We start from the raw sequence: 24635 nt of genomic DNA, 5'->3' as shown, positions 1-24635 counted from the left end.
CAAGGTGTTTTGATGATCTGTAAGTATAATTGAACATTTTCAAAGTTAGGGCATAATGAACAGTGGAAGCCAGATGCTATGGGTCTTGTGTATCACTAGAATTTTATTTGTGACACATAGTTTTGATTTGTATTTTTAGAGAGAATCATTATAATGGTGGCAAGTGAAAATATGAAGTGAATGTTGTCTTCTGATAAGACAGGAGCACAGGTTGCCTTTTTGAAACTGTTGTATTAATGCAGATGAGAGGTAATAAAATACTGAATTATGATAAAGGTAATGAAGAATGCCTGCAAACAGAACCAGGATGCTAAGGGCATTGAATCAAGAGACCTTGATTGATTAGATGAGAAAATACCATTCCTAATATTGAGTGTTCATTACCATTATATTATTGTAATAGCTAAAAAGTAGAGTTACTGATACATGTTGGAAAAGCAGCATATATTTTAATAAAATAATCTCAATAATGGTTATTTCAAGGTAACATCACTAGGGATCTATTCATATTTTGAAATTCTCTGTAACTTTTATTTTCATATCAATATAGATTTTCTGCTTAGCTTATTCATTTTTGATATACTGAAATAAATTTAAACATTTATTGCCCTTATCTCTAAAATAAATTGAAAAACTGTACATAAATGGTTTATCAATTTGACTCCTATGAATTAAATTTCCATTTTATTTTTTATTGTTCACATCTTTTATAGTGTTGTCAATTTTCTTCTTTATTGACATGACTTGAAGTTTCTTGTGCTTGAGTTACTTTTTCTATAAATGTGAAAAATAAAGTTGAGTTTTAAAGAAACTTATGAGAAGCCATGAATTCTATAGTGTCTTCTTTTAGCTGCTATCCAATAGTGGTGTGACCTTGTGCAAGTGACTTCTTTTTTTTTTTTTTTTTTTTTTTTTTTTTGGTATTTTTCTGAAGTTGGAAACGGAGAGACAGTCAGACTCTCGCATGTGCCCGACTGGGATCCACCAGGCATGCCCACCAGGGGGCGATGCTCTGCCCATCAGGGGCGTCGCTCTGCCACAACCAGAGCCATTCTAGCACCTGAGGCAGAGGCCATGGAGCCATCCTCAGCGCCTGGGCCAACTTTGCTCCAATGGAGCCTTGGCTGTGGGAGAGGAAGAGAGAGACAGAGAGGAAGGAGAGGGGGAGGGGTGGAGAAGCAGATGGGCGCTTCTCCTGTGTGCCTTGGCCGTGAATCGAACCTGGGACTCCCGCATGCCTGGCCAACGCTCTACCACTGAGCCAACTGGCCAGGGCACAAGTGACTTCTTAGTTAAGCCTGGGAAATGAGATCAATAATAGTGCGACCTGCTTGTTGTTGTTTTTGTTTGTTTGTTTGTTTTGTTTTTAGTGAAAGTGGAAAGATACAGAGACAGACATCTGCATGTGTCCAGGATTGGATCCACCTGATAACCCCCATCTGTGGCCGTTTTTGCCAATCTTGGGCCATGATCACAACAGAGCTAGTTTTAGCACCTGTGGTAGAGGCTCCACAGAGCCATCCTCAGCACCCTGGGCCAACAAGCTTGAATCAATCAAGCCATAGCTGTGGGAGGGGAAGAGAGTGAAAGAAGGGAGAGAGAAAGTGGAGGAGAAGCAGATAATCACCTCTCCTATGTGCCCTGATGGAGAATTGAACCCAGAATTTCTACATGCTGAGTCTATGATCTATGGTTAAGCCAATCATCCAGGGTCTGTGCTACTTGGCTTGTAAGAATATTTTTAAGGCCATGCTAATTAAGTTGAATGGAAAAGCTTTGAAAATTCTAAAGTATCCACAGAAAATATTAAAATTGGCTTTTAGTTTATTCTGAGCTCAGTTAAACTTACACAGAACCATTTGACTAATGTATGTAATAACTAAAGAAAATTAAATTATGCTCTTCCTTGGAGACTTACAGTTTGCACAACTAATAGCATTTACAGAAAAATTCAAATGCACACAGTTTTAGAGTTATAAACAATATTATAGTTCCTTTGATCAAACATCAAAATCACAAATGAGAACATATTGAAAAAGTATTTTAAACTATATCCCCCTATAGACATGTGTATTGAAGTAAGAATATATTGCTCATAGAGAATGTCCTAATATTTGAGGTAAACTTTCTCATTTACATTTAGTCTTTTTTTTTTTTTTTTTTTTTTTTTTCATTTTTCTGAAGCTGGAAACAGGGAGAGACAGTCAGACAGACTCCCGCATGCACCCGACCGGGATCCACCCGGCACGCCCACCAGGGGCGGTGCTCTGCCCCCCAGGGGGGGGTGCTCTGCCCATCCTGGGCGTCGCCATACTGCGACCAGAGCCACTCTAGCGCCTGAGGCAGAGGCCACAGAGCCATGCCCAGCGCCCGGGCCATCTTTGCTCCAATGGAGCCTCGGCTGCAGGAGGGGAAGAGAGAGACAGAGAGGAAAGCGCGGCGGAGGGGTGGAGAAGCAAATGGGCGCTTCTCCCATGTGCCCTGGCCGGGAATCGAACCCGGGTCCTCCGCACGCTAGGCCGACGCTCTACCGCTGAGCCAACCGGCCAGGGCTACATTTAGTCTTATAATTTATTATTATAAAGTCAGTGATGCAACATACATGTATCAATTTATCTTATTACTTTGTAAGAGACCTTTTCAAACAGAGCCATATTCTGAGGGTGCTGCAAAGTCAATTTGCTTTTGAAGACTGGCCTGCCTAACCTAGTAGAGACACTCCCATACGATATTAGCATTAGAAGCTATATTTATTGCAGTCCCCTTTAACCATAAGTCTTACACCAGAATGTAATATCTGATGTCTAATAGAATGAATCTGTCAGTAAACAACAAACTCAAGGCCTCTAGCCTATCCCAATGTGGAACTATTTAAATAGCATGTCCTTAATGTAAAAATAAAATTCTCATGCAATTCTTATTCTTCATTCCAAATCACGTTCTCTGGCTTTAACATTCTTTCTTCCTGCCCTTTAAGATATATTTAAGATATTTAAATATGTTTAATATATAAATTTTAAGATATTTAAGATATATTTCCTATATCTTATATCTTTTCCAATATATAATATCCAGTTTTATTTTTTAGCTATTTCATTTGCAGTGGTTGGGGTTGACTGTACCTTCCTTGGATGTCTTTCTCTAGGTATGTCCCACCAGGATTTAGAATGATACACTCTATTCCAGATGTGGTTCAATAAGGACCAAATAATTCACTGCAACTATTAAACTTATTGTTCTGGATGTTTATTTTCTATTAGTGATTGTTGACATTGCAATTATGATAATACTGTTGACCTTTAAGATCCTGTACACAACTAATACATTAAGTATATTTCATTTAAACTACCTTTAAAGACAGATTCTTCAACCTACTCTTTAATAGTTTTTGAATCTAAGCATCTTTAACTTTGGCTTTTATTGTATTTCATTTTGACAGTCTTGATCCATTTATTAAAACTATGGAGGTATTTTTTTTTCTTTGTATTTTTCTGAAGTTGGAAACAGGGAGGCAGTCAGATAGACTCCCTCCCGCCTGCGCCTGACTGGGATCCACCCGGCATGCCCACCAGGGGGCGATGCTCTGCCCATCAGGGGCGTCGCTCTGCCACAACCAGAGCCATCCTAGCACCTGAGGCAGAGGCCATGGAGCCAGCCTCAGCACCCAGGCCAACTTTGCTCCAATGGAGCCTTGGCTGCGGGAGGGGAAGAGAGAGACAGAGAGGAAGGAGAGGGGGAGGGGTGGAGAAGCAGATGGGTGCTTCTCCTGTGTGCCCTGGCCAGGAATCGAACCCGGGACTCCCACACGCCAGTTCAATGCTCTACCACTGAGCCAACCGGCCAGGACCTATGGAGGTATTTTTAAATTCCAGTTTTGTTTCAGCCACAGTATCACAGATTTAATAAACTCTGTTTCTTATGTCCTCTTGCAAGTCAGTGTGAAAATGCTGAACAAAAAAGACCAAGGAGAGCATAGTTACTGCCTAATGAAATAATGTATCTGAAAGTGCCTTGCAAATGCTATTTTATATCCATCTTTGGTTCTGCATCCTTCCTTCTGTGTTTTGTATGTACCACTTTATAATCTGACTTAATGGAAATTTCTTTTTGTGTAGTCTTCATGGTTTCCTTAAATTACTTTCCAATAACCTCTTTGTCATCCAACTCATTTCTGATTGTGTTTTATGGATTTCACTTTCAAAACTTCTCTTTCTGAATTACTTTTCTCTTAGAAACTTCATCCTCAAGAGCTAACTTTCTCTGAGTTTTAGGTATGTGATTTTCCTTTGTTTGTTCTTTCAAACCTTTTATTTCTATATTTTGAGTGTTTGTTATATGTAGCTACAGGTGCTTGATGCTGCAGGGCATAAGGGCTTATAGGCTGATAGGAGAGCTAACACACATGATATCCCTTTAGTGATACATAATAAGTGCAATACCTCTCACTCTATTCCCTTAGGTCTTCCGTGTAGTTGTAAATGTGACTTTAAATAACCTCTTCTCCTGACTCCTAAAGAAAAAGTAATCCTTGTGCCTCTAGGTAATTTCTACACTCATATTACCCATTGCAGTGGTTTCAAATCTCAATCTCTATGTGGTCCTTGTTTGTCTGAAATTGCTCCAAATTATTCTTTTAACCCACGTGAATCCAACTGACAATTGATTGACAGTTGCCCAGGACCCACAGCCTAGTGTTTAACTCTGTGACTAATATATAAACTCTAGTGGTTTTATAGGGCCATTATAAAAGCATGTTTTCTCTACTTCCCTCTCTGGATAGTTAGATGACTCGATCTATAGGTATACTTATTGATATAGTTTTTTAATGTATACTTATGTAGGTATGCACATTAGAAATATCTAGTATATACCTATATGCATAAAGTAGCTGTTGCTCATTTACTATTTATTTAAAATACAGCTATTTCTAGTATATGATGTATACAGTATGCTTGTGTATGAGTTCAGTTTATTTTTATGGATTTATACATCCTAAGTAAATTAGGTTTAACATAATGTATTAAGTTCTTTCATCAGAGCTTAAAATGAGGATTAAAAACAAAACATCCACCACTACAACAACAAAAATGCATAATGATTCCTATCCAGACTCTAAGCATTTTCTTCCACTCTTTTAAACCATCTCACATTTCCCAGACTCTGTATATCCACACATTTTTTATTTTTTGTCTAAAAGGGGGAAAAAATATCAGTGAAGAACAGATAAGGATTCTACCCCACCTCCGTGCAGCAGAGCACAGTTCAAAATTTACCATATCACATTTTTTTTTGTGCAAAACCTATTTCCTGTCCTTCATAATAATGCTATAGATGCACTCTGGTACCCAAAGCAAGCAGTAAGTCAGCCTTTTTTATTGACTAATAGATTTAAGGCTTTTCCTGTGAGGCACACTGTACTTTAGATATAGTTTGATAATAATCAAATAGTTCACTGAAAATGTGAAGCTTTGTGTTCTGGAGATTCATTTCCTATTAATAAATGCAGCCCCAGAACTGTTGACTCCCAAGGGTCACCTTAAGGCACATGATGTACCATTGTATAAATTCACTGCAATTGTATGAAATAACATATAAATCCCCATATAACCTATACATAGTTTCTCCCAATGGTAACATCTTACATAACTGTAGCACAATATCTCATATCACAATCAGGAAACTGATATTGATACAATCCACTGAACTTACTTGGATTTTACTAGTTTGACATACATTTGTATGTGTGTATATTTAGTTTTCTAAGTTTTATCACATATATAGGTATGTGGCGAGTAGTCGTGGGGGTCACAGCCACCTGGCACTTGCAGGTTCACATCAGATTCGGATAGATCATAATGAAACAATGGAGCCAAGAACTGGTGGGCCTCCTTTATTCTAGCTCGCACCAGCAAGCATGTAAAAACAAACACACGGGCACCAAAACCCAAACACATGTTCTCTGGTTCTACAACCAGGAGAATCCAGTTTTTCCTGGAATCAAAGGTCCCCACCTCTGTTCCCTTTCAGCTCCCAGCTATCTTGCTGCCTGCCTCCTCTACAACCACGTGGCCTCTCCCAAAATGGCCTCCTAGCTCTTCTTTCTTCCTTCTTCTTAAAACCTCTTGGCATGAAAGCCCTCCTCCAGCACACATTAACATAACCAAGCCCCTTCTCAAGCAGGAAGGTAATTATCTGTATCACATGGGAGCATCATCATGTGAGCAGTAGCCATTTTTAACAATAAAAGTGAGAAAAATCAAATAACACAAATGTTACAAACTTATTTGCCCAACAGTAGGTATGTATGAAAGTCAAAATATAGGGAAAGTCTATTACCATGATAGTTCCTGCTACTGTTTTATAGCCACAACCATTTCCCTCTCACATTCCTAACTCCTATCCAGTATATTATAATTATAAAAGAAGAAATGTATTCATGTGTTACTTGTGTAATGAATATTAATAAACAAATGGTACATACACATTCTCATTTGCATATTAAAATTAATCTGGCTTCTACAAATGTATTCATGAATCAGAACTCTGAAGTGTGTACATAATATAAATGTTTTGAAATTCTCTTTAATGTATTTGAGAAACTTTTATATTTAGAGAAGGTGCAATATAATGGTTTCTTTATAAAATAATTTCTAATTTCACTTGCAAGAGGTGAGTTTTGGAAGAAAGGAAGGAGGGGGGAGGGGAGCAGGAGAGAGAAAGCAAGAGCTGGAGGAAAAGGAGGGAGAAAGGAATAAAATGAGGGAACAGCAAAGAAGAAAGGAACAAGGGAGGAAGAAAAACACTGTATGTAGGCACATGTAGTTAAAATAAACATATTAAGAGTTTGCTGGTATTCTCTTTTAATTGAAAGGTTATTAACAAGGTGACACACTGACATGCAGATTAGTGTGACCTTAATAACTGTCTGCTGACTTTTTCCAAACAACTAAGATTAATAGGAATGCTGCATTTTATTTTTCCCTGCATTCAAAGGAGCAGAGCAAGACCAACCTTTTTTCCTCATAGACCCAGAGATAGGAAAGGGAGAAAGAAGAGACAGTTCTCTCACTTCACCAAGGCGTGAAGATATAGAAGAAACCTCCAAGGTCAAAAGTGAGCAAGAGAATCGTAGGATAGAAAAAGTCTCAGAGGCGTGGAAATCTGCTGCTATGGGCCCTTTGCTAACATGCCTGCAAAACAAGTAGAGTGGATGGTGCAGCTTTGTGGGCTTCTGTGGTGAAGTAGCCTTCATCCATCTTTGGCCAGGGTGCTTGCCCAATTGTGGTCAAGTAACCAGATGGCTGGAGAGGACAGTGGCTTCCATGTGATTGGGAAGATGAGTGAGGCACCTGTGTTGACCTCAAGAGTGGTTATTGATCAGCATCCCAGGAGCTAGATCTCTACCAGATACCCCAGATTTCTCAGAGTTTCTGCTGATTCCCACCAACTACATATGTCATGTATTTAAAACCTTTCTCTACAGAGCCCCAAGAATGAGCTTAAGAAATAGCATTTGCCTGGCCCTGAGAGCCAGCTCCTCTTCAGTCCTTCCACAGTCTTTTCAACTAAGTATTTTATGTACAGCATCTGAAAAGAATTTCTAGCTGTGCAAGTGTCTCTTAAAGATTTTTTGCTTCAAATCTCCCTTTGAAATTTGCCCTGAGCACAAAATTGTAGTAATTTTTCACCTGAAAAGAATTTTAAATGCCACCAATTCAGCAAGATGCTGAGTCATTATTTATCAGCCCTATTCCTTGTGTTGGGCTCTCGGCTAAGAACTGGGTTCACAGAGTAGCTGGGGTCAGGGGAATATATGGCTTTCCTGAGGGTGTTTCTTTAAAACACTGTGTTCATAAAGGCCAAGAGTCAACCCTTTAGGGATCTTTAATGTCACTTAAAATCAGAACAGTTCTTGGGCAGCTCTCAAATTTGGAGTGGAGCATTGGGAAGGGAATTCAGAGGCAGGTAATGAGTATAAATATGGAACTTGATGGTTTATTAGAGAGGAGAGTCATGCTGATCTGATCTCCAGAAGTCTGGGCAAGAACTGATCTCCAAAGAGAGACTTATGATTCCCAGTTGATAAGTAAGAAGTAAAATGTTTACTGTTGTAGCTCTGATATGCAACCTATTCTTCCCAAAATATCAATATAAGAGCTGATGGAAATATCTTATGCCTGCAAAGTGACGAATTCCACCAGGAAAGGAGCTAGTGCTTTCTTTGAGAAACACTTTTTTCCTTTCGCTCCTCATTGCTGAACTGTACAGCTCATAAACACAGTCGTCCCTCACCATCTCGCGATTCACTTTTCACAGTCTCAATGTATTGCAGATTTCTAAATTGTATATATCTTATTTTGTATTGCCGATTTTTTTGTTATATTGTGGGATTTTGTGGTATAAAGGTATTTTTATATATTTATTATTTTAATTATCTTTGCAGTAAAATAAGCCTAGGAAGTGTTTATGATTGTGGGAAAGGTTAATAACAGTGTGGGAGGGATTTATAAGAGTGTTGGGAGGGTTTATAAAGCCTTAAAATATATATAAATAATAAAATAAATATAAGGTCACTCCTTCGCAGATTTTCAACTATTGCGGAGGGTTCAGGAAACTAAGTAACCCCTGCAATAGATGAGGGACAAAGGCTTATTAAGATTGGTTGAGGCCCTGGGCACAGAAGAAAGTACTAGGCCTCTTACATTTGGAAAAAGTGTAAAGTTAAGGTTTTGCGGGGCCCTTCAGAAGTCTGGGCCTGGGTACACGCCTGGTGCGCCCACTGTTAAATCTGCCTCTGATGAGGGAACCACTGTAAGTCAGTTTGCTGAAGGAAGAGAAACTTTTTTTCATAAATTCATTATCTGGGACTGTATATTAGCTATTGGAACAGCTAATTCTTCCATAGCCCCCTAATGTGTGAGGGCAGTACAGACTTGATTATACAAAATATATGTTGTAAATGTACTTTTTACCTGCAAATGAACTTAGTAGCAAAAACTTCCAAAAAAAAAGGTGCCAACCAAATTTGTCTTTTGGAAGAAAAAATATTTTCAGAACTTTGGAATTCAAAAGGATTTCAAGAAAACTTTTATCAGAGTAAACATATCTAATGAAGAATTTATATATTGAAGAATTATTTGGTACTGCTTATATGCTCTTGATCTTATCATTTAAGAAAATATTAGTTGTACAAAGAAAAATACTACCTTAACTTTATAATCTTTAGTTGGGCATTATTTTACATTTATTTTATTTTTTTCTTTGTATTAGAATTTCACAACCACTATTTACTAAAATGGATTTTTTGTGAAGTCAAATTACAATGATGCATTTTGTTTCTTCACTAAATCAATTGCCTATTAATATGTTTTGCTATAATAAAATATCTATTATTTTAAATTATGATTATAAAATTTACTGGATGAGTTTGTTTCTTAAAAACATATCAAACTCAATACAATACCAGCTATATCTATTTTCTGCCCCTCAGAAAAGTCTTTCACCTTGTGTTTTATGTTATTGAAATATACCACTTAAAATTGTTTTATTGAGTTAATAGAAATTTACAAATGCAGTAATAAAAATTTTTTAGTCTCCAAAATTTATGTTTTATTTAATTGCTGAACTCTTGCTATTAGAGGAAAGGATGATTGGTTGTTCTCATTTAAAAAGTAACACTTGTATTAAGCAATAAATGATCTAGCAGTGCATTAATTTATTTAGCTTACGTTCCTGGATGTGTATATTAATTTGTAAACATATTCTTTCAGTTGATATAATACTACACTTGTATTCAATGACACATGCTTTTCCATATTTAATCATATGAATTCCTCTGAATATTTATGCATTTATAAACTCATTAATGTGAAATGATTTTTAGTTTTTTCCTATATTTCTTGTCAAAAAACTTTGGTTATTCTTAATAAAATAGCATGTTTTATATTATGCCCTCATGTTTGGAATAGACCACTAAAGATCATGCCCAAATATAATATTACTCTATGATTATAAATAACTGAAATAATTGCATTGAAACCAGATGATTCACTTACTAATATATTTCAGAACAGCTGGCTTTTTGCATCATGTAGATCAAACATCTGGATGATTACATGTTTAATTTCTAATTATTTTTTACACAGGGTAAATATAATTAAAGGTAAATGTAGAACACCTCCCTCATGTTATTTATTTTATACCATTAGAAATAAGATAGAGATTGGTAATGATATAATTTGGTGTATTTATAATTATTTAAACTTTATAAATCTTAAATTGAAGGAAATATTTAAGATTATGTTACTATTATTTTCAGATATTTCAAGGGTCTCCTTAATATTCAATGGGTTAAAACTCAGGGCAAACTTAGGGAAAAATTTCTGAGGAAAACAAAATTATTGCATGCCTACAATGAATAAAGCACCATGATTGGTACTTTCAAGTATTATGTCTTGAAATAATTATAGCTTTTTGTAATCATGTTTATTTTTTAATTTTAATAGAAAAACTGAGAGATATGGTCATTGCTATGATTTATTGAGGTTTACAAGACAGTCCTGCTCTTGGACTTGGCCAGATGACTCAATAAATAAAGAGTTGATCCAGTGTGCCAGAAGTCATGGGTTCCATCCCGGGCCAGGGCATATAGAAGAAACAATCCTATGTATACAACTAAATGAAACAATTAAGTGAAACAGTGACTTGATGCATCCTTCTCTCTCCTTTACCTTTCCCTCTTTCTCTCTCAAATAAATGGAAAAAAAAATTTAAATAAAAAATAAAATAAATTTCTTATTTTTTTGATAGTGAAACTGGAATCAAAGTACAGATGGTATCTGACTTCTTATATCCGACTTACAGTTTTTTCACTTTATTATGGCGTAATACCATTCAGTAGAAACTGTACTTCACATTTTGAATTTTGATTTTTTTACTGGGCTGGCAATATGTGATTTGATGCCACTATGATGCTGGGCATTGGCTATGAGCTGCATCTCAGCCGCCAGGCAGTCAGAAGGGGAAACAACCCACACTGCACAGTGTATTCGTTGTTTATATGATCTTGCCCAATGATAGGTTAATGTAAGTGTTCAGAGCATATTGAAGATTGGCTAGGTTAAGCTGTGTTATTTGGTAAGTTAAGTGTATTTAATGTATTTTCAACTTAAATGATATGTTTTTTGGGGGATATAACCCCATTGCACATAGAGAAGCATCTGTATATATGTTCAGAATGACGAACTGATGAACATTTAGCAAAGACATAGAGGGGAAAAAAGTGCTATTAGTAGCTAAGAGAGCCATGATTTTTAGTTTCATAAAAATACTGTAATAATTTCTAGAGTTTTATTCACATTTCCTGAGTTCTTTTCAGAGTTTAGTATTGGCATTCAAGTTAATTATTTGAGGGTGAAATATATTTCTTGGGAATACATGTACATAAACAATAACTGTTGCCATATTTTCTAAGATTGTAGAAAAAAGCCAACATAGCAACAACTTGGAACTAAGGAACGAATCAGAATTTCTTATGAGATGTTTAATTTTAGCATAATATCAAAATAAAAAAGGAAATTTTTAGAAGATTGCACTGGAAAATTGTATTGTTGAATCCTAATCTAAAAATGTTTTTGCCATTGCAATCATCAAAATATATAGACTAAGAAGAGGACCTTACATAAGTTTCTTTACTATGGAATCTTATAACGGTTGTCTGAAATCTTACAGCATGAAATATAGAAGCATTGCTTTGCAGTGAGATAATCCTAGGTGAAAGTCCCAGCTTTGACAAGTGCTAGCTATATTTATAAGGGTTAGTTGAAATATTTCCATCCCTGCCTCTTATACCAGTATATATATTTAAGTGTAATTTATCTCATTTTATTCTTGGGCAAATTGATTAAGATAATATGTTTTTGAAGATGGCATGTAGGAAATGCTTAATAAAAGAATATTATGATGATAAGAAAAATGTTATATCATTAATAAATAGTATTACCATACAAAAAAAGCACTTTCTCTGGAAATTAGAATTTAGATAGGATTATATCAGTTACTATGTTCTTCAAGCTAAAGTGAATATCAGTAAATACTATTGATCATCAATCCTTTTCTTGTGGTTAGAATATTTATAGGAGGCATTTATGTAGTGCAATAATATAAAATAATTGTAAATACAAGTTTACTCTTGCTTTGTGCTACCTCTTTACTACAGAAAAGGGAATACACAAAGTTTCAAAATCAATGAGGTTTCTTGTTCTAAACATTTTATTTCTAGGAATTTATTATATATGTATTCATTCATATGTTCATAGATACATGTATATTGACATTGCCTATATCATTTTATAAAAACAAAAGTCTAGAGACTTTTTATTTTTCATTTGGAACATGAGCAGATTATATTGTATCCATATGAGAGATATTTCTTGACAGAATGGATGGGGTTGATGATAGAAGACAGAAAAGGAATGATCTCCATGATTTGTTCTCAAGTGTGAAATTTGTTCTTTCTGAAAGGAATTTGTGTTGCTTTGGAGAGAGATTTACATTCAGAATTTTTGTATTTTTATCATGCATATTAAGAGAAAAAAATATATTTAAAAGATTCATGGAAAGAAATAAATGAAAAGGCAAACAATAACTATCTCAGGGTGGTTAGTGTTGGATTGATTTATATTTGTGTGTATGTTATATGAATTATTCTATAATTTTATAATAAACATCTTTTATATTATATATTTTAAAGAAATTATTTGTTGATACATTTTAAAGATAATTTGAAATAAACTATAACTTACTTTTATTTAACTGTAATATTAATCTATATATTGATATTTAGCAGAGCTGAGTAATTTTAGCATAAATTAGGCAATGGCTTAAACCATAGCCTATGAAAAATTACAATGTTTTTACTCATTTCAAGAACATTACTATAAATTCAACCTGTATCTGCATTAGGAATAATGGTTGAATATTAATTACTACAATTATAAAGATCTTAGAAGAAAAAGTTAAATACTCTGTTTCAAAGAGCTAGGTCTATCATTATTTAGATCAGGGGACCCCAAACTATGGCCCGCGGGCCACATACGGCCCCCTGAGGCCATTTATCCGGCCCCCGCCGCACTTCCGGAAGGGGCACCTCTTTCATTGGTGGTCAGTGAGAGAGCACAGGATGCATCCTGTGTGCTGTATGTGGTGGCGCCACAAAGCGCTGCGATGCGGGATGCATGCATCAGGGCTCCGGAAGTGCGTCATATCACTTGTTACGGCTAGCATTGACAAATATGGAGCCAGACACTGACCATCTCATTAGCCAAAAGCAGGCCCATAGTTCCCATTGAAATACTGGTCAGTTTGTTGATTTAAATTTACCTGTTCTTTATTTTAAATATTGTATTTGTTCCTGTTTTGTTTTTTTACTTTAAAATAAGATATATGCAGTGTGCTTAGGGATTTGTTCATAGTTTTTTTATAGTCCAGCCCTCCAACGGTCTGAGGGACAGTGAACTGGCCCCCTGTGTAAAAAGTTTGGGGACCCCTGATTTAGATTGACATGGAACTCTCAGAATTAGGTAAAAATCAACAATCTTCTACATAAAGTTAAAATGAAAATGGCATGCTCATGTATTTCCTTCATAGACCTAGGTGTTCAAATAAATACATTTTCTCTACTGAAAAAAATAGAGACTACCCGACATAAGACTGTTAGCTCCATGAAGCAAGATTTATGAGTTTAGTATTACTGCTAGATCCCCAGCGTCATGTGCCTGGTACATAGTAGGTGATGAGTAAACATTTTTTTTTGGGGGGGGGGGGGGTTGTATTTTTCTGAAGTTGGAAATGGAGGCAGTCAGACAGACTCCTGCATGCGCCCGACCAGGATCCACCTGGCATGCCCACCAGGGGGCGATGCTCTGCCCATCTGGGGCACCGCTCTGTTGCAACCAGAGCCATTCTAGCGCCTGAGGCAGAGGCCACAGAGCCATCCTCAGCACCCGAGCCAACTCTGCTCCAATGGAGCCTTGGCTTCGGGAGGGGAAGAGAGAGACAGAGAGGAAGGAGAGGGGGAGGGGTGGAGAAGCAGATGGGCGCCTCTCCTGTGTGCCCTGGCCGGGAATCGAACCTGGGACTCCTGCACGCCAGGCTGATGCTCTACCACTGAGCCAACTGGCCAGGGCACCATTTTTTTTAACAAACAATTTTTTAACACTATTTGCAAGTTGAATTAATGGAAATACCATAAAGAAAATTGAACTGCCTATCCTTTGATTGTTAAAACTATCTTCAATAATAAGATAAGAAGACTCTTTCCCCAAAATAAAAAACACAATGCTAAAACATCTATTGGAATCAGAGCATATTATTGCACATTCCACTGGAAAGCCTTATTATATGAGTTTATTTAAATTCTATTTAGAGATATTTCTGGTATAGTGTGAAGTTAATCACACATTTAACAGCAACTATATTTATCAAAAGTAGTCTACAAGCATATATTGATACGTGTTTTGTGTGTGTGTACTTGTCTCCTTTGAAGAGTCCCCGTAACCTTCAGCCAGGTGTTGGGAAGACATGTTGTAGCGGAACATCCTTGCTTCTGACACCGTCCTCAGATTCAGTTTTGGAAATGCTTTCACCCTCTTCATCTTCTGCAGCAGCTGCACAGAGTGCTGACTACTTCGCAGCAGTGAGGAACTCTTCAGGCTCCAGAAGTAAGTGATTGCCTTCAGCTTGGTAATTGCCAATGAGTTTACAAACACTTGGGTTAGGTTTACTAAAAACCTTGAAAATTAATATACGAATTAAAACCAGTACTATTCATCATGAATTATTTTGTTTCTGTTTTGAGTTGTATCTTTCTGGAGAGACAAAATCTACAACTTTTTATGTTGATAATCTATATATTTATGGAATTTTATAATTTTTTAAGGATAGTTTTAAAATGAAATGACCTAATTTATAATAGCAGCTTTGAAGAGTAGATGAGAAAGATTAAAATAATGTTTTCGCATGAGTAAACAGATGCAGAATAACCAAATATGGTTATCAAAGTAGCTTAATGATTTGTGAATCTGCAATAACATCCCTGGCCTTTTGATTCATAAAAATTAAGCATTCAGGCCCTGGCCGGTGCAGAAGTCCCGGGTTCGATTCCTGGCCAGGGCACACAGGAGAAGCGCCCATCTGCTTCTCCACCCCTACCCCTCTCCTTCCTCTCTGTCTCTCTCTTCCCCTCCCGCAGCCAAGGCTCCACTGGAGCAAAGATGGCCCGGTCGCTGGGGATGGCTCCTTGGCCTCTGCCCCAGGCGCTAAAGTGGCTCTGGTCACAACAGAGTGACCCCCCGGAGGGGCAGAGCATCTCCCCCTGGTGGGCAGAGCCTCGCCCCTTGGTGGGTGTGCCGGGTGGATCCCGGTCGGGTGCATGCGGGAGTCTGTCTGACTGTCTCTCCCCATTTCCAGCTTCAGAAAAATACAGAAAAAAAAAATTAAGCATTTATTCTATGACTTTTATCTCTAATGCTATAAGAGATAGAATTAGAGGGTAGAATCAGAAATAGCACTTTTCCTCATTCATTGGGTTTTTGAATGGCATGTTCTTTTTGTGTCATTAAAGAATAATACGTGGCTGCCTATAAATATGAATACCAAGAACACTGAATAAACAGAAAAATCACACATAGAAAAAGAAATTGAAATCAGGAGACAAATTCCCAGCTACATACTTATTTTTTGTGTTTTCTAGTTAGTAGATAAGTCAGTAAATGCATCAATTACATGAATATTTATTTTCATAGGATTTGAAAAGTCAAGAGAATTTCTCAGGAAAAATTCTTACTTCCCTGGTCCACATGTATGATTCTATTGTTTTGTTATTTTCCTAGTTTACTTAGTTTAAATTTGACATACTTTTTTTTTTTATCCCTGTTAATCCAAATTCGGAGGAACCCGAAATATGGAAGACAGGAGCAAAGTCCGTCGTTTACACATTAAAGTTTTATTGTCTAGCTTGGCCAAGCGGCGGGAACTCCGACAGAAATCTGACGGAGAGCGCGCTGGCCCTTTGTTCTACTTAGTTTTTATAGTTTTGTAAGTGGGAAGTGCAGAAGCAAAAATTGCAGTTAGGAGCCCCTTACCGCTATTGGTTATAGTCATATGTCCTTTAACATGATAGGACCACGTTCAATTTGCAAACCATACATCATTTTGGAGAAAACAAAATTTACAAGTCAACACAATGGTAGAAAGATATCTCTTTACATATTAAAAGGCCTTCCTATATTTTCTAGTGTTCATCCACCATCTCTCTGTCCAGAGTCAGAGGTATTAACCACATGCATTTACATAAGAGAGGTAGTTTCCGTGGGGACAAATGCCCGCAAATGGCTCATAGTTATAAGAAAAGGTTTATTTTGGCTTTTCCCTTTCTGCACCTGGCTAGCCATTCACTCCTTTCCCCACAGGTGTGGTGGAATGTCAGGGAATCTATGCTTTCCTTCCCTTTTCATTTACAACACAATGGCAAGATCCATCCTGGTTATGCCAATCACACAGAACAGAGACTATTCTTACAATTTCTCTTCACACCTTAACCCAAATTAATAAAATGTCCTCCAAGCCTCCTAAAATATTAATATTCATTCTGTAGCCTTTGGTACTTTACAACACCTGTGGGTGAAATGGCTCAGTGGCTCCTCAATCCCTTCTTCCAAATATTTGATATAGGCATCTCTTGTTGCTCTTAGGGGTACATTTGTATCAGAATGTTACTACACAGAAAATTATTTTGGGTGCATTTTTATAGAGAGCAACATTTGTTACAGCTAAGATTGTCTTTTGGTAATTAGTAACTTAGCAATTAAAATTTCCTTGAAGACAAAGGGAAGAAGATACTAAGATAAGCTTAGTTTATTTTGCAACACATTACAGCTTCAGTATGCCAGCAACAGAAATGTCTCTGTCCTTCAGAGAACATAGAGACTGTTAAGAATTTTTTTCTGAATCATGGTGCCACGGATTACATAAGATTTAAAATAGGCAACCAGTATTCTGTTGCTAGTGTGCTTAAAATAACATAGGACTACTTTTTTTGAGGTTAATTTATTATAACAATAACTGTAAATGATGACTCTAATGGTGCAGAAAACCAATTAGAAGTCATTGCTTCAGTGGAGGCATCTTCTATGTAGTAGATTTTACTACCTTGTACTTCTTTGGTATATTATTTGTTAATTTACCTTAAGAATTGCTTTTGTCGCTTAGATCCATGAACATTTTATTAAGTAAACTACAGGAAAATATGTTAGATTTTCCATCTTTTACTTTTCTTGAAGAAATGGAGGACCCTGTCTAAAGCCTGGGGTAATTTCACATATTTTGAAGAAATGAAAATGTATTGGGTTTGTTTCTTTTATTTTATTTTCATCATTTTTTATTTTACAATTTCTTTTATTTTTGATTCATTGTGTTTATATGGTTTTAAGTGTCCCACTCAATATAACACCCTCTACACACACAGCATTGTGCCCCCCATGCCCCATGCAATGTCTCTTTCACCCCCGTTTCTCCTCCTTTGTCGCCCCTCCCCCTATCTTTACCCCCCTTCCCTCTGGCTAGTGCTCCCCTGCTGTTTATGTCTTTTGTTGTGTATATATGCTTTTTGCTGATCCCTCCGTCTTCTCTGACCTCCTCCGCATTCTCCCTCATCTCTGGCAGGGTTTGTTTCTTAAGGACAACTACACAGGAACTTCAGAGCTTTTATCTGCCCCAGTAATTAGATAATTAATCCATTCTTGTTTTCATAAATAAGACTGATTTAAAAAAAATCTGATTTTATGAAAGCTGTTAGCAAAGGAAACATATTTACTGATATAGATTCCCTGGTGTAAATCACAAGACTTAGTGAATTCAAATACATTTTCATTTCCTAATGGCAATAAGGTCAAAGGATTTACTTAATTGACCTGGCAATAGAAGGCTAAACAGAAATAATTTATGTATTGAAAATGTCTCTTCTGAGTTAATGCTTACTCCCATTTTTTTACTTACCAGTCCATTAAGCTGTAGAAGTAGAACCTCTTTTTCCCTTTCTACTTTTTCTTTGGAGTAACATTAGGCTAAAAAACTTGCATGGAATTAATCACCCTGACAAAAGAAAAAGTAAATACATTCTTAATTAGGTTTTCCAAATTTCAAACAGCTCATTGAAAATTCATCGCACATCCATTAACTCTCTTTAAAAAATAAGTGGAATACTGGGAACTTTCTTAGAGGAAATAATGAATGGAGAAGCAGTACAATAATGAGGCAATGGAATATCCATCAGTTACTAATGCAGGATAGTTGAGGAGGTGGTTGTTAGATGGTTATTTTTCTCACTGTGGCATTTTCAATTAGTCTTGGCCAGTAAAACAGTACTTTTGTCTTTTGTCTGTATGTGCTGTTGTTTCTTGTTTAACTAAAACACTGATGAATTTAAACAATAAACAGTGATGTCTGAACAGGAGATGTGCATGCCTGTGTAAATAGAATGTATGAATCTAAAGTTAATTTACTATATTCTTAACAGCAATGATAATTGCTCTACAAAACTAATATGCCTTCTACATATTAAGGTATGCTTAATGACAGTGAATATATAATTTTTAAAATACTTTTCTAATTCTGAAACAAATTGCCTGATGTTTAAGACTTGTAAATTATCAACTCTGATAATATCTGACAGTGGCTTAATCACTTACAAAAATGACAAACAGATGATTTGACAATTTCTAGAACTTTTTAATAATCATTAATTCTTTTTATTCTTACACCATTTCAATCAGATAGATTTTTTTTATGCTCAATATCTATTTTGGTATATATGTATGTACCAGACATTTGAGCCACAGAACCAGCTAGAAAATCACCGTTATCATAAAATGCTAACCATGAATACTAAGTGGTTACATAAACTAGGTTTCAAAATCCCAATTTCAAAAAGTAGAACAAAGAGAAAACATGTTATACTATGCAGTGTTCATTAAAAAATAAGCAAGTAGCCTGACCAGGTGGTGGTGCAGTGGGTAGAGCGTCGAACTGGGATGCAGAAGACCCAGGTTCGAGACCCTGAGGTCGCCAGCTTGAGCGTGGGGTCATCTGGTTTGGGCAAAATCTCACCAGCTTGGACCCAAGGTCGCTGGCTCGAGCAAGGGGTTACTCAGTCTGCTGAAGGCCCACGGTCAAGGCACATATGAGAAAGCAATCAATGAACAACTACAGTGCCACAACAAAGAATTGATGCTTCTCATCTCTCTCCTTTACTGTCTGTCTGTCCCTATTTGTTCCTCTCTCTGTCTCTCTTTGTCTCTGTCACAAAAAAAGAGGAAAGAAAGAAAAAAACAATTCTCAAGGAAATCAAACTTTATGACATTGAATATATATGTTCATTGTTAGTTGTGTCCAATTTTATACATCTAATTAACTAAGTGCCTTAATTTGACACGTAGCAAGCTATATACTTGGTTATCTCTCCAAGTATACTATTTTGGTATTTTTTACCACAGAATATAACTTCACAATATATCAGAAAACAAGAATCACCTTGTCACCTATCACCTTCATTTCACAAATTCTGTCTTTCACCCAATCTGGTTATATTTGCCTACAAAATATGTTTTGGAATTCATTCATCTTCGTCCTTTTTGGACAATGTGTACCTTTATCCCAAATAATATATTCTCTCCCCTGGTCTCTTCCAGAGGCCTCCTAAATTATTACATCCACAGGGCCACCTATTCTGTTTATTCTCCATAGGTAGACAGAAAGGGCTTTATAAAACACAAAATTTGATGTATCATGACTGATGTATCATAACCATGCTCTGCATGGTTTAACACTTTTCTGAATATCTTCAACTCATCCTAGGCACAAAGACCCTTAGGTTTTTCTTTTTCATGTGACTTCCCACCTAAATTTTTGCACCTGGTTATTGCTCCTTGAGGGGTTTACCACTCCCAACATTGTTTTTTCCTAGTATCTCAAAGGGATGGTCTCCTCCTGAGGGAAGCCTTTCCTACCGTGCCTGACCAAATTATCTTCTTTTACATGTCTCATAGCATCCAGTAACTGCAACTCATTACAATTTTATGGTTTCTTGTGCAGTTATCTGATAATGTTGACATTCCCTTCATATTGTAAGCCCTATAATGCCACAATCCATGATCATTTTGTTCATCATTAAAACTCCTCTTTATCGTATCAGTTTATACTGAATACAGGCATATAGTTTCTTAGTCTTTATCTCTCTCTCCTTATCTGTGTGTGTGTGTGTGTGTTTTAAAAGACAAAAAATATCTGAGATCTGAGAAATAATCATAGAAGTATCAAGGAGAGAACATTATAACAAACAGAAAATGGTAGCACTGGAAACTTGAAAATTACTGCTTATATTTTGCCTTTCTTCCAATCCCTTTTTTCTTTCTTAAGTGATTTACTGGGATAATTTTCCTTACAACTATCAAGGCTTTTGTTATACATTTCCTGAAACTATGATGTTAACTAAAAAAACTTAGACCTCTATATTTCTAGAACTGATAGCAAATAGTGGCATGAAATTCTTCTATTTTTATATTGATAATAATAAATGTTAAATAAGAATGTTCAGATATTTAAATGTGAATGTCTGCTCTGGTCAGTGGCTCAGTGAATAGAATGTCGGCCTGATGTATGGACGTCCTAGATTCAATTCTCAGTCAGAGTACACATGAGAAATGACCATATGCTCCTCTTTTCTACCCCTCTTCTCTCCTTTCCCTCCCAAAGCCAGTGGCTTGATAGGTTCAAGTGTGGCCCCAATGCTGAGGATAGCTTGGTTTGTCCCAGCAGCATCCACCTCAGGCATTAAAAATAGCTCAGTACTGGACCATCGGCCTCACACAGGGTTGCCTGGTGGATCCTCATCAGAGCACATGCGGGACTCTGTCTCATTATCTCCCCTCTTCTCACTTAAAATAAATAGCTAAATGAATAAATAAATAAATATGAATTCAAAACCAAGACACTGGTTAGTAAAATAGAGGAATCTGAACTCTATCATGTAAAACATGAGCATACTTTTGATTTTACCTTAAAGAAAGATTCCAAGGATATCAACTGGAAGAAAAATTTTAGGTATCAAATATTACATTTTTTCTTTCTTTCTTTCTTTCTTTCTTTCTTTCTTTCTTTCTTTCTTTCTTTCTTTCTTTCTTTCTTTCTTTCTTTCTTTCTTTCCTTCCTTCCTTCCTTCCTTCCTTCCTTCCTTCCTTCCTCCCTCCCTCCCTCCCTCCCTTTTCTTTTTTTCTTTCTTCTTTCTTTCTTTCTTTCTTTCTTTCTTTCTTTCTTTCTTTCTTTCTTTCTTTCTTTCTTTCTTTCTTTCTTTCTTCTTTCTTTCTTTCTTTCTTTCTTTTTTCTCTTTAATTTTCCTGTTGCAAGGTTGAACTCTGTGACTGCAGGCTTATCCTTCGCAGTGGTGTGTCTTTCCCCAGTGCCCTGTCCTGCTGCCCTTTCCTCTTTTAGTCTCAGCACCATTTTCCAGGGATTCTTTAAGATAGGTGACAGATCAAGGCTGTCTCCTTGCTGTTATAAAACAAATGTATCCAACCAGAATTTTTGTTCAAAAAATGTTATATATCAGTAAGACAGGAAGGAAAAACACTACTGTAAGATAAATAATGGTACAAAGCTGCAAAAAGTCATGGGAGTTCAGTAGAAAAAGAGGTTACTTCCATCTGTGCTTATGCAAATATACTTCTTATTAGAAGTAGAACTGTCTGGACCTCAGAGATAGGTTTCAACATCAAGCTGTTGTTGTTAATGTGCTGGTGTGGAATCTCATTTAGGTAAAAATTCCAGAAGGTAGAGAGATAATGCACAGTTCTCCCAAAAGCCCTTAAGTACTGACACCAAAACTAAAAATGTCTTAGCTGGCAAGTACTTGAAGTAGAAAGGCTTCTGCTCTCTCGGCCTACTGTTAGTGTTGGCCCTGAGGGTTGCTAATACTGCAGTTCTTTCTGTGAAGTGCCCTGGGAAGAGGTCTGAATAAATGCTTTTCCATAGGAGGTAATGATTACATTTAGGCCTGGGGGAGATTGATGTCATAGGGAGAATAGTCCTGGCAACTAACATGAGATTCATGGCAACAATCTTAATTGCAAACATTGGCTATGAAACCCTCTGAAAACAACAACAACAACAACAATTTGTACAGTTTCAGCCTCAGTTATTATCCCAGTTATCTTTATGAGCAATCTTTTCCACTGTCCAAGCAGTTAACCCTCTGTATACTACTGTCAGTGTCACTAAGTGGTAATTTTTAGCAAAGTTTGATTTAGTATTCTCTAAGTAAATTGATACATCTCTCATCAATATGGAAGTGAATAGGGGAGATTTTATAGCAAGGAAAACCTTAACAATATAAAGGCTCCTAAAAGAAAATCCACGATTTACCATGTGAAAGAACTCACAGACTGGAAGTTTCTATGTATATTGATCTGAAATAATAACTTAATATTGCTAATGACATAATTTGAAGGGGAAAAGCCACAATGAAATTCACAGTTATCATTGTATGAAAAGATGTGTGAAGTAAAATTAGGAATTTTGTAGCTATATCACTACTAGCTGAAAACTATAAGTAACCTTAGAAATTTGGTTTTGAAAACTGCTAATTTTGATGATACACTTAACTTAGATAATATAGTTTTGTCATAGAAGTATTTAATGGTAAAAAATCTCAGTGTTGTTAAAGATATTTTATCATTGGGGAGATAAATAAAACACATCATTGGGAATAATGACATGCAGGAGTTGAATTATGAGTCTCAAATAATGGCTACTTCTTCTGCCTGATTGTATATGTAAAACTAGGTAATGACTGTCACCTGAAAGGCTGTAGCTTGCTTGATCTCACTTGTCTAATTACCTTTACCCTTGGATTTAAGAATATTTAATGTGTAACCAACTTGACATAAAAACACATTTTTGGCCTGACCTGTGGTGGCGCAGTGGATAAAGCGTCGACCTGGAAATGCTGAGGTCACCGGTTCGAAACCCTGGGCTTGCCTGGTCAAGGCACATATGGGAGTTGATGCTTCCTGCTCCCCCTCCCTTCTCTCTCTCTCTCTCTTTCTCCCTCTCTCTCTCCTTTCTAACATGAATAAAAAATAATAATAAATAAAAATAAAAAAAATAAAAAAACACATTTTTCCTGTATTTATACCATTTAAACCATCAAGCAGATAAGATTTGCCAACTGAGGGCAAAGCTTTGTTTGTGAAAGCAACTATTTCGTTTTTTAAATGGCTGTTTTTGGTGTCAAGTAAATACTAAATCCATAATTAGACCTTGACTTTTTATTGTTTATTACTTACTTGCATGCAAATATGGATTACTATTCTAAATCCTAAAGCCATAACATATGGTTTAATATCTGGAAAATGGATAACCTTTTAAAACCTACTTATTTATTTATGTCTTAATGATAGCATTCCATTACATGCAATCAGTACCTACCACAATAATGATCTCAACACAGAAATAATCCACAATTGAAAGCATGCATTTATTATTTATAAAGAAACAGAAAGAGTAAACATTTTTTTATAACAAGGCTTCTCTAGTTAAAATGGAGAACTGAAAAGGAAACACTGACAAATACAATTAAATGTATTTTCAATGTAATATTTTTATTTTTAAAGGTTATTTTATGAAACATTTTTCAATATTTCTTACATGCATCTTGAAATAAACTGTAGAATCTCAGAATTTTAGGTTGGTATAATTAAAGAATGACTCAATATGTAATAGTTATAAAAATAACAAGAGTATACTACTGGCATTCATGAATTTTATTTATGCAGTTATACATGAACACTCCAGCTTACAAAATGGTATCAAAAAATGAGTCACATAACAGAAGACATTCAATATCTGAATTACTTTTTTTTTGTTTTATTCTCTATTAATTATGACATACCAATAACCCGTATTAAAGGTATAGAGAGCTTCTTAAAAACTTTTCAGCGATTCTTTAGTATATTTAAAGTGCAATATTACATAAGTCAGTAGCATAGATTTCTAAATATTTTGAGACAAAATTCAAATATATGACTCTGTGTGGAATTATACCAAGATATTCATGTAAAAGAGTCTATAATGCTACATTATGAAAAGTAATGGTGAATAAAGTAAATATAAAAAAAAATTTCAAGTAAGAATGTGGCAGTCATCAAGTCTATGCAGAACTCATCCTTATTCAGTCTTGGTAATATCCTTATAATTTATTTTTGTCACATGATACCCATGAGAACAATATTTTGTTCTCATATATTTCATATTTTAAAATTTTATTTATTATTTTAAAGGTAGAGTAAGGGAGAGAGGGAGAGAGACAGATTGATTTTTTTTTCTTATTTATGCATTCACTGGTGGATTCTTGTATGTGACCTGACTGAGAATCAAATCTGAACCTTGTCTTATTAGGAAAATTCTCTTACCAACTGAACTACATAGCCAATGTTTATTCTCATATATTTTAGACCTAAGAAATGATCACAGCTGTGTCCTGGCCGGAGAGCTTGGTTGGTACCGTTACATCATCCCAAAGTGCA

General features: G+C 36.0%; 1 protein-coding gene across 5 annotated transcripts in view; it reads left to right on the top strand.

The window, feature by feature from the left end:
• The window catches only part of LRFN5 (leucine rich repeat and fibronectin type III domain containing 5), a 422713-nt gene that overhangs the window by 178893 nt on the left and 219185 nt on the right, over positions 1 to 24635 (top strand). For 4 of the 5 annotated variants that reach the window (XM_066343048.1, XM_066343045.1, XM_066343044.1 and 1 more), the window contains one exon: positions 14546 to 14720. The exons of the other annotated variant lie outside the window; for it this stretch is intronic. The gene's annotated coding sequence lies outside the window, so the exon portion shown is untranslated. The remainder of the gene's footprint in view (positions 1 to 14545; positions 14721 to 24635) is intronic. 5 annotated transcript variants of the gene reach the window in all.

This window comes from Saccopteryx leptura, chromosome 6 (genome assembly GCF_036850995.1).
Source record: "Saccopteryx leptura isolate mSacLep1 chromosome 6, mSacLep1_pri_phased_curated, whole genome shotgun sequence".
Taxonomy (NCBI): domain Eukaryota; kingdom Metazoa; phylum Chordata; class Mammalia; order Chiroptera; family Emballonuridae; genus Saccopteryx; species Saccopteryx leptura.
Note: the sequence above shows the minus strand (reverse complement) of the source record. Positions and strands in the feature narration are given on the sequence as shown.